Here is a 13,674-nt window from a genome sequence, read left to right on the forward strand (position 1 = left end):
GGCATCCCTTCAGAAGCAGTTCCACAGGGCAAAGTATGTCTCCCAGTGGGCTGCAGGTTTCCATGGGCCCCAGGATGCTATTTCCATGCATTCCTCTCTCATTTATATACAGAATGTCAACATGAGCAGCACAGTCTGACCTCTCCCCCAGCTCCCATTCACTAAGAGAGTTCATAGTGCAGAACTGTAACTTGAAAGGCGTATTCAGCACAGCTGCATTGTCATGCCCAAACCAGAGTGTTGCTAATCTTTCTCAGGTATGTGGGACATGGGTGACATTGGTTGTGATGAATATGCATCTGAAACCCAGATGTGTAAGAATTCCCTATATGCAGTACTCGTAAGAAAATTGAAGGGCTGGTGGCTCACTTGTGTGGGGCTCAGAGTAGGTATGTATTAGAGAGTAACAGGTTCTCATTGCTGTGAGATCATGACATTTGTTCCTCTGTTGCCAACTGTTTTCCTCTGCTCTTATCCTCTTCCCTCTTCAATAGATACGCTGTGGTTCAAAGAGTGAAATAATAATGCATTCTGAAAACAATGAGAATGAATGCTGGCTGAGATCAGGATGTGGTAGTGAATAACTGAGTGCCTATATTTGGATTTTTTCCTTCCTCATCCTTATCCATTACATCCTTCTTCTCCCTTTAGTTTTAGACATATAAATGGCATGGTGTAGTCCGAAATCTTTTTGATACTTTGCATCTGAAAGAAAATTTTTTGGATTGTGCTGTGACTTGTGAAGAATTCCTTCTTCTGAGTTTTTAATTGAAAATTTTCCTGCTGAAATTAAAAATATGATAAGTTAGTAGCCATTGACAGCTAGGTAGATCTTTTCCTTCTATTAGAAGAATAGAATAATACTAATTTTTTTCTTCTCCTCTGTAAGAAGTCTGTGGTGTTGTAGAGTCAGAACCTCAGACTATGGTGAATTAAGGATTAGTGAGGTGTTTTCTGGAATTATACTAGGCAAACACTTGCTATATATAGCACTTGCTTTGTGATTAAGACTATCCCCTCATTATTTCATTTTTCTTTGTTATAATTCAGACATAAACCATCTTATTGGTCATTCACTTGGCATTGTAATAAACTGAGAACAGAGTCATACCACTCGTCTCTCACTCTTTCTGTCCTTCAGTCTACCACCAGATTGCCTCTTATCCTTCACCTCTTTTCAAGCTGGTGTTCGGGAGAATTAAGTTTTCCCAGTCCTGGTGTTTTGAAGGGCACAGCGTGAAAAGCAAACACAAATAAACAGAATCCCTCAAAATGAGGAATTTCTCTCTCTCTCTTCTTGTTGTGGTTGCTTGTTATTCTTGCTTTATTCATTGACTCTGTACTACTTCTTTATTCTCTCTACTCAACTGAATACAAAACAAGAAATTAGAGGGCTCTTGAAAGAAATGTTACTCTGTATTCTTAAACTGCTGTTCAGTTGTACAGTCATGCACTTACTGGATACATGGTCAGGGTTTTCGTCAACACCTAGAAGGGGTAATAATAAGAGGATTAGGGAGGACTAAGGTATCAGTGGAGGATGGGAAGAAATATGGTTGTCCATAGGGAGAGAACTGAGTCTCCCTGTTGGTTTCCAGAAGATAGCTATGGGGAGCATTTCTAAGCAACAATTCTCTTGAGAACTGTGTCCTTCAAGCCAGAGCACCCTGTGGGAATCAGCTCATCACTGGCACCCTTCCCACCCCTGACTTTTGCCTTTGTTCCCTTCCCTAAAAGCATCCTCTCCCCCTACTTTCTCTTCTCCCTGTTTACACTTGTGATTGGAGCAGTGTAGACGTGTGAGGATCTTCATGATGCATGTTACGAATGAGCCTACTTCACTGAACCCTTTGGATGTTAGCCTAACATTTTCTATATACATTGAGGGCTTAACCTTTTTCTTTATAATGTACTTTAGAAAATATGAAAGGACTTTATATTTTCTCTCACATTTTAACTCGATTAAGGTTTCAAGAACTTTAAAAGGTAAAGATAGCCTCGAGTGTTGAGGTTAACTCACCCACAAATATTTTCCAAATCCATTTTATAAGCCAGGAAATATTTTAGATTTTTGATATGTGTTAGTTAGCCAAATAAATAAGATTTCTGTTCTTCTGAAGTATAAATCATATTCATGGTGGGATGAGGCAGAAAAATAAATAAGCAAACAAGTAAAATAAAAGCACAGGAATATTAATTTTCATCAGATTCTTAGAGGGTCAATGCAGGAAATACACTTGAATAATGTAATAGAATGGATGAGGTGAGGTAAGATCCCTCTCTAAGGGCCTGTGAGGTGAGGTCTGAATGAAGGTCATTCCAGGCAGCTCCGGGGGGCAAGGACAGAGTTCATTGTAGGGACATAAGCATGATTTATACAAGACATTGCCTCAGGGCCTGTGGAGCTGAGGCTTAGTGGCACGAGGACAGGAAGGTCTCATGAACCAGAGTGGCCAGGATCTTGAAAGCCGTGGGAGTAATGAGATGGTTTTTATTCTAAAATGGGAGCGTTGGGGAGATTTTGAGCAGGGGAAGAGCATATTTTCCGTGTACATGGATCACTCAGCCTGGCATTCGGATAACAGAGGACAGCAGCTGAAGCAGTGACACCAGGAGGGCTGCTGCAGTAGCTGAGTGAGGGATGTGGCAGATGCTTGGCAGGGGGGATTATAGGGGGGTGGGTGGAGGAGTCAGTGGGTTGGGAAAGATCCTGGAGATAGAAGCTGGTGGGACCCTTGGTGGGTGATGCCTGGAACAAGGGAAAAAGAGGAAATCAGGGTGATTTCCTGGTATTTGGTTTGAAGTAGCTGGTGATCATGTCATTACTGAGATGGAAATGTTGTAAGGACAGACTGGTGCTCATAGATATAAACCTATATTAAATAAAACTATTTATTTTGAACATTAACATGTGGTATAATACCTGGAACACATTAGCTTTTGTCTTTTGCTGAGTGGAATGATGTTGACTGCGTTACCAAATCCAAATTAGGGCAATGAAACTTAAAATTATTGTAGCTATTAAAAGGACTGGTACCGGCTCTCATCAAACAGACATAAATATTGTTCTTCTTCTTAAGGGTCTAATGGCTTTGTCTCATTCTCTCTTTTTCATTTCCATTCTAATATGGGTAACCACAAACACAGCTTTACAGATTCTCTGTTAGTGTCTTCACAATCGCCTTTTGCCTTTGGTGTGTTTTTCTTTTTCCAGTCCTTAAGTTCTGTGTTCACTTGGTTGAAGAGCAGTCAGCTTGACAAGCAACAGGCCCTGTACCTCACCCCAGACCTCTCACTCTCCGACTCTGCCCCAGAGTGATTCTCCCTGCTTTGTTTAGCTCTGATGACTTGGGGTACTTTACATTCTCTGATGTTGTTTTCAACATTGCTATTCCTACTGTCTGTCACAGGTAAGGATTTTTAGCTCACTTATATTTCTTCCCATGTAGTTAACATGGATGTTTCTAGTTCTGCTTCGGTAATTCTTTGAACTTTAACAAATATGCTTATAATTTTGGCTGTTGTTCCATCAACTTCAGATGAGATTTCTTGCCATCCTATCCACCTTATAAAATTAGGCTTTTGATGCCTCTACCTCTGTCTGCATCCAGTCTGAGCCTTGTCTGCCTCTTCTACAGACACTTTTATCTTTAGGGTATACTTTGAAGATGGATGGTTTATCTTCATATGTATTCTGAAAGTTGGAAAACAAATGGAAATCATGTAAATACTGCAATGCAGAGACAGGTTCTGTGCTCTGATTTCATTTCCTTCCCAATATCTCCGTATCCCAATATCATAGCCCCCATGCCACTCAAACAAGGATGTCCCTCAGGTCAACTTCAGATAGACTATTTTTTTTAATATTTTTTTTTAATTTTTATTTTTTTAACAGGCAGAGTGGACAGTGAGAAAGAGAGACAGGGAGAAAGGTCTTCCTTTCCCATTGGTTCACCCTCCAATGGCCACCACTGCACTCCCTGGCCACAGCAGAGAGCTGACCTGGAAGAGGGGCAACCGGGACAGAATCCGGTGCCCTGAACGGGACTAGAACCTGGTGTGCCGGCGCCGCAAGGTGGAGGATGGACCAAGTCCTTTGTCCCTGCACCCCATGGGAGACCAGGAGAATTACCTGGCTCATGCCATCGAATCAGCACGGTGTGCCGGCCGCAGCGTGCTGGCCGCGGTGGCCATTGGAGGGTGAACCAACGGCAAAGGAAGACCTTTCTCTCTCTTTCTCACTGTCAACTCTGCCTTTGTCAAAAAAAAAAATCCTTTGGGAAACCAGGGTATGCAACATATGGTAATTGGTAGTCAGGAACCTAAAGACCGTATTTGGGAGAATAACAAGTGCAGTCTTGGAATGTTAACACAGAATCACCACACTGAAAAAGACATTTATGGGTGTTTGAGGAAATGCCACAGGGCAGTAGTTAATTGAGTGCGAAACTAGTGACAATCAGCACAAATGCCAAGAAAACTTGGTTTACTCAACTACTTCTAGTTATATCCACAACAGACAACATTGGATGCTTCTCTGTAGAGATGTTGTTGATGATTTTGATGATTTTGAATTGCCCTGAAAAACACTTTTTTTTTTTTTGACAGGCAGAGTTAGACAGTGAGAGAGAGACAGAGAGAAAGGTCTTCCTTCCGTTGGTTCACCCCCCAAATGGCCGCCACAGCCGGCGCGCTGTGCCGAACCGAAACCAGGAGCCAGGTGCTTCCTCCTGGTCTCCCGTGTGGGTGCAGGGACCCAACTATCCTCTACATCACTTCCAGGCCACAGCAGAGAGCTGGACTGGAAGAGGGACAGAATGTGGCACCCCAACCGGAACTAGAACCAGGGTGCCGAACTGCAGGTGGAGGATTAGCCAAGTGAGCCACAGCTCTGGCCCACCATGTAGTTTTCATTACCCTGTCTTTCATGCAATTCCTCTACAACAAAATAAGGGCAGGCATTCTTCCTGACTTATTGATGACAACATTGAAGCTCTGAAGAGTTAGGATGTTTTCCTAGGGTAGATCAATGCGTAAATTCTGGTTTTGTTTACTTCATATTTTTCTTTATATTATATGGTACCCATGGATTTAGATCTAACAGATAATGTGATATTTTGGTTTTTCTATATGATACCCACAAAGCACTCTTTTGATACCTTAGTAAACAAATGAAGAAAATGGTGTTACTAGATTAAGTCACTGCCCATATGAACAAGTCATATATTTTCTTTTTATGGGAGAAATGTGTTAATTCAATAGGCATTAAGTGACTTTTATGCAGTCATCCCTGTAATATCAAGAGCTAGTGGGGACTTGCAGGTCCTGTGTACATCCTTCTCATCCTGCAGGAATTTTCAGTGAACCTGAGGAAAGATGATAGGTACTCACCATTCTGGATAGCAGGCCTATTGAGTTGGCTTTCTGATTTGGGAGTGTTCCAGGTGAGGCGGAACATCAACTAGAGGTGGTTTTTTTTTTTTAAGGTTATTTATTCATTTGAAAGTCAGAGTTACAGAGAGAGATCTTCCATCCTCAGGTTCACTCCCCAAATGGCCGAAATGGCTGGATCTGGGCCTATCTGAAGTCAGGAGCCAGGAGCTTCTTTTGGGTAACCCATGTGGGTGCAGGGACCCAAGCCCTTGGGCTATCTTCTGCTTTCCCAGGCCATTAGCAGAGAGCTGGGTCAGACGTGGAGCAGCTGGGACTTGAAGCGGTGCCCATTTGGGATGATGGCTCTGCAGAAGGTGGCTTTCCCATTATGCCACAGTGCTGGCCTCCAACTAGATTTTTAATGATTGATGAGACTGTGAGTTGCAGAGAGTTTAGGTGAGGGATGGCGGACACTAGGAAGGTCATTTAAGTGGCGTGATGCTCCTCTGAGGAAACAGAGGTGAATTTGGGCAGGTGGGTGGGAAGAACATAGGGAAATTCAAATGATGCCAAGTCAAGGTGCAGAGCTGGGATTTGATCCTGTAGACACTGTGGACCCGTGAAGAACACTTATGCCTTGCTCATTTCTGCTGGCAGAGTCACGCCACAAACCAGAGGCTTACCGTCATGACACGAGAATGTGTTAGGACCCTGTGGTGTGGTTGAGAGACTGGAGAACCAACCCAGCGTTTATTTAGTTATTTTTTTCTGAGGTTTTATAGAGTGCTTCTAGTATACTTTATATTTTGGTGAATGGTGACATCACCAAAGTGACAGTTGATTCTCTTGACTGTTGGTGCAGCCTCTTTTGTGTGGAGACAGCTTGGAGGCTGAGAGATTGTTTTTAGGTTGATGGCTCTTTGTCATTGGTTGTGGGGCCAGGTTTGGAGACTGTCGAACACCGCAGCCCACTTTTTTGCCCCTACCTTCTCCTGGAGATCCTCGAGGCCCAAGCTTTGTATTAACCATGTTACGTGCATTGTATTTTACAAATGAGAAATCCAAATGTGGGAGTTTTTAAGGTAATTTGTTTCAGTTCACACAAATAGTGATGGCTGAGGTGCTACCTCAGGTGGAGACCCTGTTTGCCCTTCATGGTACTGTGGTGTTGTGGCTGCTTGATTCTACTCTACTAGAAAATGTTAGGAGGCAATGACTGCGAAGATTTAAAATAGGTTTTTTGGGTAGATTTTCTGGTGTGTGGATTTAGTCAGTTACTAAATGTTACTAAAAAAGGTATTTTTGCCACTAACTGCAGGGTGAAAGATGTTAGAAAGGTAGCTGCATGTCAATGCTTTCTTAAACCACAGCCATGTCCATGTCACCTGTTAAATGACCTAAATCAAGTTAATCATGTATAACCTTTGAATAGGTTAACTTAACTATTCTCCAACAACTGGGAAATTCACTGTTTTTTAAAAAATATTAAGAGATTGTTTATGGCAGAATGCACACAGCATTTAACATCTTACGTTTTTTATTTTTTTTTATTTTTTGACAGGCAGAGTGGACAGTGAGAGAGAGAGACAAAGAGAAAGGTCTTCCTTTTGCCATTGGTTCACCGTCCAATGGCTGCCGTGGCTGGCACGCTGCGGCCGGCGCACCGCGCTGATCCGAAGGCAGGAACCAGGTGCTTCTCCTGGTCTCCCATGGGGTGCAGGGCCCAACTACTTGGGCCATCCTCCACTGCACTCCCTGGCCACAGCAGAGAGCTGGCCTGGAAGAGGGGCAACCAGGACAGAATCCGGCATCCCGACTGGGACTAGAACCCGATGTGCTGGCGCCACTAGGCGGAGGATTAGCCTGTTGAGCCACGGCACCAGCTTGATATTCTTCATTTTTAAGGATTGTTTGTTCATTTGAAAGGCTGAGTGACAAGGAGAAGAAGAGACTTCTTTCATTCACTACTTCACTCCCCAAATGTCCACAATGGCCAGGGCTGGGTCAGGCTGAAGCCAGTAGCCCAGATTTCCATTTGGACCTTGCTTGTGGGTGGCAGGGGCCCAATTATTTGGGCTGTTTTCTGCTGCTTTCACAGACACATTAGCAGAAAGCTGGATTAAACGCTGGCACTATGGCTTCTGGCTTCTGGCTTTGGCCTGGCCCAACCCTTGCCATTGTGGCCATTTGGTGAGTGAACCAGCAGATGGAAGAGCTCTTTGTCTTTCTTTTTGTAACTCTGACTTTCAAATAAATGAATAAATCTTAAAAAGCAAGCAAGCAACTGGCTTGACAGCGGAGCTGCTGGGACAGCACAAGTGGCTGCTTAGTCCGCTTTGTCACAACGCCAGCCCCAGCACTTACTACTTTTTTGTGGCAGCCATCCTAAAGGATGTGAAATGGTATGATGAATGATACTGAGTGCCTTTTCTTGTGCTTGTTGGTCATTTCTGTATCTTCTTTGGAACAACATCTGTTGAAGGTCTTTGCCCATTTTTGAACTGGGTATTTGTTTTTTTGTTGTTGACTTGTGTGGGCTCTTCAAAAATTCTAAATATTAAATTCTTATCAGATATGACTTATAAGTATTTTCTCCTACTGCATAGGTTACTTTTTCACTCTTTAGAGGATGTCCTTTAATGCACAGAAGTTCTTAATGTATCACTTTTTGCTTTTGTTGCCTGTGATCTTGTCATATTCAAGAAATCATTGCCAAATTCAGTGCCAGGAAGCTTTTCCTCTGTTCTGAGCATTTTATATTTTTAGGTCTTACATTTAGGTCTTTGATTCATTTTTTAAATTAATTTTTGTATACAGTGTAATGATTTACTGAGCTGTCATGAAAGAAAATCTCAAATGAAATTCCATCCAACACATAGACATTTTATGTTACGTGATCAATGTTAGTATGCATGGGATACCTATGAGGTCAGGGCATGTCTGGTTCACCACCTGAGTAGATGCTTGACTACAGCTTGCAAGTGAGATTCATGTAATGCAGCCATGAATGAGGCAGGATTCTGAGCCCCGTCATTGGCAACAGGCAAGGAGATGTCCTCCAAAACTACAGGCTGGATGAGCACCATCAGGGCACAATGGCCTTGACACCTTCCATTGCCTGAATCTTCAGCTATTCAAGTATGGGGTATTCTTTGACATTTTAGCCGATTCATTTATATCAAATTACTTCAGTTTCTCCAGTGAGATATCATATCTAACATTCATCAGGTTAGTAAAATAAACTACTAATTTCACTGATGAAAAGCTATTCCTGATGTTCAGTAAGCTAAATAGTGAAGCTTCAGTGTTGATCACATATGAGTAGCTGAAATGCTTAGCCACTTCTGAAATGTAGCCTTTTGTTGATAATACCCTAGCTCACCCCACAAACTGAATGTTTATTTATGGCCAAAATTGAAACTAACTGATCCATACATTTGTATAAAAAAGGAATTCTGTTTTATTTATTTGAAAGAGTTACAGAGAGAGATAGAGACATAGCGAGAGAGAGGGAGAGAGAGAAGGGGCTTCCATCTGCTGGTTCATTCCTCAAATGGCTGCAGTGGCTAGAGCTGAGCCAATCCAAAGTCAGGAACTAGGAGCTTCTTTGCGGGGGGCAAGGGGCGTGGGGAGAGCCCACGTGGGTGCAGGGCCCAAGCAATTGGACCATCTTCCACTGCTTTCCCAGGAACATTAGCAGGGAGCTGGATTGGAAGTAGAGCAGCCAAGACTCGAACTAGTACACATATGAGATGCCAGCACTGCAGGCAGGGCTTTAACCTGCTGTGCCACAGCACTGGCCCCAATCCATAAATTTTTATATTACTGTTATTGTAATAGCCCATGTTATACATTTTTAAATTAATTAAGCAAATTACAGAGACAGCAGCAATTTGCCATTGGTTAAATCATGCATTTTGCAGCTCAACCTGGTGATTATAGTATTTGTGTAGTGTGTGTGTTTGTATGTGTGTGTGTTTAGTTTTCATTTCACTTCTAGGATTCTCTTGTTCCCTTTGCTTTACTGATGTTGATCAAAAAGTGCTAGGGAGATGTACATGAATAGAAAAATGTCACAAAGACAATACGCAGCATAGATATCTTGAGTGTATGTACTGTAAAAAAGTTAAACATATTGTTATTCTGAAATACTAATGAGCAGTTTTCCTTGAGGCAGCTTCCTTTGAGAGATTTCTAGTTTATCTCTGGGTGCTAGGTGTAGTTCCGAGCCTTCTTCTCATTCTGTCCAGATTCTTAGTCGGCAGTTGGCAAGGCCTTTCTTTGCCAGAAGATCCTCATCCATTTTTTTTATTCTTGTGAGGTTCATTTACTTTGTCAAGATTTCTTTCCTAATTAGTTTCTAGTTTGGACCCAAGATAAATCAGTTGCCTGGGTCTTTTGTTGTTGAAGGCAAGGACGCTATTGCCGTCCCAATGTTTTATATATGTGTGTATGTCTATGGGACTTATATAGACATGATTTTGCAGTGTATCAGTCCAGGTTTATTTTGTGATTGAATTAATAGCATTTAACTATTTTCTGTTTTAAATATAGCAAGATCAACTTTACACCTGGGCTGCCGTTAGTCAACCCACACACTCGCTGGATTACACAGAAGGGCAGTTTCCCAGGAGAGTCCCGTCTGTGTGGCCATCATCAAAACCTCCTCATGAAGAGCACAGGTCGAAGAAGGCCGAAACAGGTAGGACGTGGGAACGGCGATGCTCTGAACTTGGGCAGCATAATGTATCTCTGCAGTACGCACTGGGTAGTGAGTGTGCACTTGTTTTCTAAGTGTTTTTTAGTGTAGAATTTGCAAATGACTTAAAATCACTGGAGGCTTGTTAAGTTGAAGATTCTTCTGCCACATATTCAAGGGAGCCAAGTTAGAGTGTTGGAGGACAAGATACTGAAATTCTCCAGTAATTACCCTGTACACTGAAGGGTTTTTTAATTCATGTTTAATTTTAATTTTAATTAATTGTTAACAGACTCAATATGATTTATACATACAAGTCTAAGAACATAGTGATATTTCCTTTCTTCCACCCTCCTTCATTCTACCTTTGTTTCTTTTTCTTTTTAGTTTTTGAGACAACATGTTTTAAATTTACATTACAGTAAAAGTCTTAATACTTCACCAAATAAGAAGTTTCACATGTGAAAAGCAGAAACGCCCTAGTTTAGGGGGAATATACACAATAGCTAGAAACAATAATTGATCGGATGTACATTGAAGTTTAAGAGCCACTTCCCTAAGGTATCCAGCTGGAGCCAGCCCTAGAGGTCAGAGGTTGACATTGCATTTGGGATGAGTTGGACCCAAAGAGGCATTTCTGACTACTGTCTTCAAAGAGAATGATGGTCACGCCGTCTCTTTTCTGTCAGTCTCTTCACTGACTGCTTTCTTTGTATTTTTCTTATTCCTTTTCTTTTGGAGATACCTGAGAGAGAAAAGATAGAGATATGTTTTATTAAATCTCAGTTTTATGTAGTTATTAATGGATTATGCAGTATTCAGATGTAAGTATTTTTTCTTTAAACTTTTGCTTTTGGTTCTTTTATCTCTTTGTTCCTTTTGTTGTCTTGAAGTATTTTGTGGTCTTGCCTGGGAAGATAGTGTGAGGTTAGCCTCAACTTCATTTGGAGGAATTTCAGTAGGATATTGATCCCTAAGCCCGATTTTAGGAAAATACCCTGTCACCAAAGTTGAGCATCATATCTGTGTAACAATGCTTTATGAAATTTTGTTGTTTTATCCTTTGTTCTTCATTTTGTGTTGTAAATTCCAACTTTCTCTGGATAGACTAGGACTATTGACTTCTGATGCATGAATGACAACTGAATAGAAGGGAAGAATGGCTATTTGTAATTTTCATCCTGACAGCATATTCCTAAGTGGTAGCATGGGTATTAGAGTTAAGAATTTTGATTTTTTTTTCCTCATTGGCTCACAAGAGAAAATACTCCTAAGAAAAGTAAACTGGATTGGTAGCAAGAGAGCTGAACCCAAGAGTGTGCAGCTTGGACTCTTTTTTTTTTTTTTACCAGCTTTGTGATCTCAGACACATTTCCTACCACTGTACTCAGTTTCTTCATCTCAAAAATGATGATGAGAATAGCAGCCACTACACAGGGCTGTTTTGAGGATTATATGTGTTTGTGTGAACCACTAGAATACTGCACTACCTGGCTTAGTGTTTACTGTTATAATTATTATTGCAATTATTTCATGTTGTTGCATTCCTCATGAGTTCTCTTTAAAACTGTATAGTCTTGTTCTTGTCCCTTGTCTGATATTTTTGCTGATTCACTGCCCAGATGGCTGCAATGGCCAGGACTGAGCCAGGTTGAGGCCAGAAGCTTCATCAGGTCCCTTTGGGTGGTAAGGACCCAAACATTTGGGCCATCTTCTACTTTGCCAAGGTCATTAACAAGGAGCTGAATTGGAAGTGGAGTAGCCAGGACAAGAACTGGTGCCAATATGGGATGCCAGTGTTGCAGGTGGTGGCTTTACCCTCCATGCCACAAGGCTTTCCACCATCCCCCCAACCCCACACCACATGTCCAAAATTCTGCAATAAGGAACCCAGCTAGCTTCCTGCTTTTAACCCCATCTCTGGAGGGATGTGTTTAGGAAGTATTCCTCCTCTTTCCTCTTTTCACCAGTGTACTGAATGGGAACTTTGACCTCAAATGTCTCTTTTTTCAGTATCCAGTGGTTTTAAAATACTACTTAGTATTCCTTGAAATAATCAACAAATAAGAGATGAAATATAGGAAATGTTCCTTGTAGGACCCCCTTGTCACATTAAGGCTCAGCAGTTAATCAAGGGCCAAGATGGAGTCTCCTAAAGCAGTGATCTGCAGAGATGTGGGGACTCCAGCATGGTAGTACCAGAATGAATGAAAGTATTTTTAGTCTTGAAAGGAAAAATACGCAACTGAAAATACTGATCCCATTAGAAGAATTTATCAATTTTATTGAGATAATTATAACTTAAATTTTATCCTATATCCTTGATTAGGGTGATATTTACATTTTTTATATGTTTATTTTCCTAACTGAAATGTTTACATTCTAAAATTTTAGGATACTTTTAAAAAGTTATGGAACATTTTGTCACTGTTATGCATATTGGAGGAGCACTTGACAGGAAGATAATTAAAAATGGAAATCTGAATTTGAATTTTACTTTGGTAAAAGTTGATAGTTGGAATTGAGACCATAAAGTTTGTAATCTAAATTTTTCTTCATTATTTGATGTCACTTGCACAATATCAGAGCAAGTAATTTTTAATACAGTGACTTGTCTCCTTTTAAACTATGCATTCTTGAAGAGGATAATGAAGGTAAGTAGAAGGTAATTTAGCTTCATGGCTTGTTTTCCTCCAGTTGATCTGTTTTATAAGCCCCCCAAAGCTGTAGAGCATTCTTTTGTTCAAAGTGATCTAATGATGCTTCCCGAACTTTTCCTGTTGTAGCAGGAAGACTGTTTGGAAGACTCTCCCTTTGGGTAGTTTCATTCCCAAGGAGACTCACCACTTTCTCTCTTCAAGTTGGACAGTCGTAAGAGAGAAATTCCAATATATGAGAGAAAGCATTGCGGAGAATCTATTGCTGTGTTTATATCACTTGCACACTTTGATAATGCCATTAGTATTTGCTGTGTAATTAACAGAGGTTTACATGTTACTGTGTAGTGACATCCTGGTTAAGCCGACTACATGCAGTATTGACCCCTTTCAATTTTGATTTACATAGAAGAGTTCCATGACTCTTTTTTGTTTTTTAAGAAGTAAAACTTGCAGATCCATCTTAGAAAATTGAGAACTTGGTGGTTTTTTGTGGTTTTTTTTTTTTTTTTTGCCTTTTTATACCTTCCAGCTCTTCTTAAAATTGGTTACTAATTTACATGTGTAGCTATTCTTATTTGTGCTGGTGCTTCTTCTGCCTTTCTCATGTATCTTACTTTAACTTTTCTGTGATCCCTTCTGTTAGAGGTTTCTCTTCATCCGCATATGTAGAGGAAGGACCTGACCATTCTTTATACACATTTGCTGAGGTGAAGTCTTGGTGCCTCTCCCCATTAGTGACTTGCAGAAGGGCTGCGGTTCCTGTGAATTCTTGGCTCCCATAATGGCCTGTGTGTAGTTAAGCACTGGCTTTTTAGATGAGCTGAAGGTGTTAAACTTGACCTTTTCAAGACTATAGCCTGACTGAAAAGGAAATTAGAATGCAATTTGCTTTAAAACTTGGTGACAGAAGCACTGACAAGAAGAAATGCTTTCTGGTTATCT

The 13,674-nt window shown here is 41.0% G+C and overlaps 1 protein-coding gene across 2 annotated transcripts in view; it reads right to left on the reverse strand.

Annotated features, from left to right (window-relative positions):
- Positions 1-10,318: 10,318 nt before the first annotated feature.
- Positions 10,319-13,674, reverse strand: part of CHRM3 (cholinergic receptor muscarinic 3) — a 613,309-nt gene continuing 609,953 nt past the window's right edge. For both annotated transcript variants that reach the window (XR_011381528.1, XR_011381529.1), the window contains one exon: positions 10,319-10,817. The gene's annotated coding sequence lies outside the window, so the exon portion shown is untranslated. The remainder of the gene's footprint in view (positions 10,818-13,674) is intronic.

Source organism: Oryctolagus cuniculus, chromosome 13 (assembly GCF_964237555.1).
Source record: "Oryctolagus cuniculus chromosome 13, mOryCun1.1, whole genome shotgun sequence".
NCBI classification, from domain to species: Eukaryota; Metazoa; Chordata; class Mammalia; order Lagomorpha; family Leporidae; genus Oryctolagus; species Oryctolagus cuniculus.